At 44.8% G+C, this 4,686-nt stretch overlaps 1 non-coding gene across 1 annotated transcript; it reads left to right on the forward strand.

The window, feature by feature from the left end:
• The first annotated feature begins 2,003 nt into the window (after positions 1 to 2,003).
• TRNAA-UGC (transfer RNA alanine (anticodon UGC)) lies at positions 2,004 to 2,075 on the forward strand. The gene has a single exon. It is a non-coding gene; the product is annotated as a tRNA-Ala (tRNA).
• Positions 2,076 to 4,686: the final 2,611 nt, after the last annotated feature.

Below are 4,686 nucleotides of genomic sequence, written 5' to 3' on the forward strand. Positions count from 1 at the left end.
ACACACACACACACACACACACAAAGGTGAGTCCTGGGAAAGTTGCATTTGCTTGCAAGATGACTCCCAAGTTGATGGGTGGAGTGGAGACCTTCCTGGGAGCAATTAGTCTCTCTCAGGCCAGGCTACAGTTCCCCCTCCTCTCTCTCTCTCACTCCTCTCCCTTTTTCTCTCTTTCTTTTTGTCTGTCTGTCTCTCTCTCTCACACTAAGAAGTGAGTCTCGACCCTTGCAACCACAAATAGGTGAGCACATACAAGGTGGATGGGGAGAGAATGTTTTAGAGATGGGACACAGGAACAAGAGGGCACAGTTGGAAGTTGAAACTCAGATTTGTCGTAGGGATATTAGGAAGTACTTCTTCAGTCTTAGAGCTCTCAGGAAGTGGAACTATGTGGAGAGTGGTGTGGCTGAGGAGGGATCCACACATAGTTTTGAGAAGAGGTACGATAAAGCTCTTGATGCCAGAAGAGTGAACTCACCAGTGACCATCGAAAAGGCGGGACCAGGAGCCGTGATTCGACCGTTGCAACCACATATAGGCGAGTACACACACACACACATGTTAGGAAGTATTTCTTCACTCACAGAGTTGTCAGGAAGTGGAATAGTCTGGAAAGGGAGGTGGTGGAGGCAGGATCCATACATAGTTTTAAAAAGAGGTATGATAAAGCTCACGGAGCAGGGAGGGAGTGACCTAGTAGCGACCACTGAAGAGTCGGAGGCCAGAAGCTATGAATCGGCCCCTGCAACCACAATTAAGAAATTAGGCGAGTACACACACACACACACACACACACACACACACACACACACACACACACACACACACACACACACACACACACACACACAAAAGCTGGAAGACCGGGCAGGTATAACAGCGAAGGCACTGCAACGCCGGAAAGATATCAGCGAGTCATGGTATGTGACGAGGTGTCAGAGTGGGGCGCCTGTGACGAGCGGAGTTCCACAGGGGTCAGTCCTAGGATTGGTGCTGTTTCTGGTATATGTGAACGACAAGACAGAAATAATACTCAGAAGTGTCTCTGTCTAATGACGATGTCAAGTTGATGAGAAGAATTCAATTGGACGAGGACCAGGCAGAACTACAGAGGGATCTGGACTGGCTCCAGGCCTGGTCCAGAAACTGGCTCCTGGAGTTCAATCCAACCAAGTTCAAAGTCAAGAAGACTGGGGAAGGGCAAAGAAGACCGCAGACGGAGTACAGTCTAGGGGGTGCCAGAAACTACGAACTTTACTCAAGGAAGAGGATCTCCTGAGGCGTATATCAACTGAATAACTGCTCCAGCATACGGGCGCGTAGCAAACCTAAGAACAGCATTCCGACATCTTAATAAGGAATTGTTCAAGACTCTGTACACCGTGTACGTCAGGCCTATATTGGAGTATGCAGCACCAATTTGGAACCCACACCTAGCCAAGCAAGTAAGGAAATTAGAGAAAGTGCAAAGGTTTGCAACAAGACTAGTCTCGGAGCTAAGGGGCATGTCCTACGAGGAGAGGTTAAGGAAAATCGACCTGAGGACAGGAGAGATAGGGTGGATATGATAACGACATATAAAATACTGAGAGGAATCGACAAAGTGGGCAGAGACAGGATGTTCCAGAGATGGGACACAGCAACAAGGGTTTACAGATGGAAGTTGAAAACTCAGATGAGTTACCGGGATGTTAGGAAGTATTTCTTCAGTCATAGAGTTGTCAAGAAGTGGAACAGTCTGGAGAGTGATGTAGTGGAAGCAGGATCCATACATAACTATAATAAGAGGTGCGATAAGGTTTCCAGAGCAGGGAGAGAATGGACCTAGAAATGATTAGCGAAGAGGCTGGGCCAGGAGCAATGAATCGACCCCTGCAACCACAATTAGGTGAGTACAGTTAGGTGAGTATACACACACACACACACACACACACACACACACACACACACACACACACACACACACACACACACACACACACACAATACCCCCCTACTGAGGGGGTGTAGTTCATTGGAAGAGCGTTCGCTTTGCATGTGAAAGGTCCCGGGTTCGATCCCCGGCACCTCCAGTCTCGGGGATGTGGCTCAGATGGTAGAGCGTTCCCTTAGCATGCGAGAGGTACGGGGATCGATACCCCGCATCTCCACATTTTAAGAAGAGGTATGATAAAGCTCATGGAGCAGGAAGAGTGGCCTTGTAGCGACCAGTGAAGAGGCGGGGCCAGGAGCTGTGAATCGACCCCTGCAACCACAACTAGGTGAGTACACTCGCGCGCACACACACACACACACACACACACACACTGGAAAGCGACGTATTGGAAGTAGGATCCATACATAGCTTCAAGAAGAGGTATGATAAAGCTCATGAAGCAGGGTGACCTAGTAGCGGCCAGTGAAGAGGCGGGGCCAGGAGCTTTGAATCGACCCCTGCAGCCACAATTAGGTGAGTACAGCTAGGTGAATACACACACACACACACACACACACACGCACAGTGAAGAGGTGGGACCAGGAGCTATGAATCGACCCCTGCAACCATATTTAGGTCAGTAAAATTAGATGAGTATTCACACACGCACACACTTTCGCTCAAATTCTGGTCCTTGCTCTCTCTCTCTCTCTCTCTCTCATCAGAATAAATACATAAATAAATGTTACCACTCTCGGAATAAAAACTCCTTCTCTTCCGTTGGTAAGGGTGTGTCTCAGACTTGGTAATAGTTGGTGAAGGAGCGTGTTTCTGACTTGGTAATAGTTCTTGCTGGAGTGTTTGCCTGCCTTGGCATTAATTCTTGCAAGGGTTATTAGAGAGGTGTGTTGCCGGGTTGGTATTAATTCCTGCAAGGGTTAGTGGAGAGGTGTGTCGCTGGGCGGGTATTACTTCTTGGTGGTAGCAGATATGAACCCTCTGGAATTATACACGAATTGTACAGGAATTGTACTGGAATTATATACGAATTGTACGGAACTGCTCAAGAATTTGTACACGATTTATACAAGAACTATACAATGAAGGGAATTGCTCAGAAATTGTACACAATATTTTTTCCAGAAATTGCACGGAATTGTTCAAGACTGTACACCGTGTACGTCAGGCCTATGTTGGAGTATGCAGAACCAATTTGGAACCCACACCGAGCCAAGGAAGGAAATTGTACAGGAATTACGTAATAATTGAAAGAAATTGCTCGAAAATTGTAGATGATTGACTCAGCACAGAACTATGAGGAAAGAAAAGGGGAAGACAAGGAAGAATAAATTAGAAAAATAAAAGCTCTGATTTCTTCAAGAATTCTTCTTTTTCTTCTCTCTCTCTCTCTCTCTCTCTTTCTCTCTTTTACACAGATTTTAACAAGGTTAGGTTAAGGATTCCTAACTTTATTTACAAGCTAAGAGCTGTTACTTACATTTGCTGATTTAAAAGCCTTTTATGTTGTAATGAGAAATACAAGTAGGGAACAGGATGATTGGAGCCATCTGTTGGCCAGCAATTTCATCAACTGACTTTATTTCGTTGATATCTGTGTTGTACGAACATGTTTCAGACTAGAGTCATACTGGGAATAAATGATCTCAGATGAAGTGATGCTCTGGAGATGGTTATAGTAAGAGTAAAGTTTATGCTTGCTGCCCGTCTTGTGATGTAGAAGCTCACTTCTCGCTGTCCTCGGAATGGACCCAAGTGTGGTACTTAGATAATATTGGCCTTGTACATAAGAGCAAGACCGTCCACATCCCTCCTGTGTTGAAGGCTCTACTGAAATGACAGATCTATCCAGGCTGTGTCCAAGCGAGAGATGAGACGTCTTGCTATGTTCTCTACGCTGTCAAGAAGTCGCAGATGAGATGGGGGGGGGCAGGCAATTCAAGAAAGTGGAGCATACTCGAGGTGTGAGCGTACTTGTGCCTCATACAGAATCTTGCAACCTTTACTATTGAACAGATGCGAGATATGTCGAGGTGCTGTAAGCTTCCTGGCGGCCTTGATTGCCAGGTTTACAACGTAGTTCATCATGGTCAGTTTGGAGTCAAATTTCACCCCAAGCATATCAACTTCACCCCCGGGTACCCACACTCTCATTCATACTACTGCTCCGCCATTACTATCATGGTGCGTACGCACTATCATCATTTGTGTTTTCTCAGGAGCAAATGTTACCTGTCATCGATTTTCCCGGGCTAATATAGCTCTAAACTGGTGGCTGATGTAACTTAGAGCAACTGACATTTCCTCTCTTGGATAAGTACATGTCAGAGTGGAGTCATCTGCATATGAATAGGATTCTGGGATGAGATGAAGGAGGTCACTGAAGTAGACATTCCATAACAATGGCCCAAACACACTTCCTTGTAGAGCACTTGTCCCAATAGGATGTCTTCCTGACTTTCTCTCTCTCTCTCTCTCAGTAGGCTTTACACGGTTCCAGTCTAATGCTTCACTATTTTTATCTTAATTACAGGTTCTTTAAAAATTCATTAAATAACCATAAATATTTAATATATAATATATACAGATTAGTGACTGTGATATATATATATATATATATATATATATATATATATATATATATATATATATATATATATATATATATATATATATATATAGGGAAGTACCACCTCTATAGCTGGATTGGGGACCCTCATCCTCAGAGAAGACAATAAAGGTACCTCAGG

Source organism: Cherax quadricarinatus, chromosome 37 (assembly GCF_038502225.1).
Source record: "Cherax quadricarinatus isolate ZL_2023a chromosome 37, ASM3850222v1, whole genome shotgun sequence".
Lineage (NCBI taxonomy): Eukaryota > Metazoa > Arthropoda > Malacostraca > Decapoda > Parastacidae > Cherax > Cherax quadricarinatus.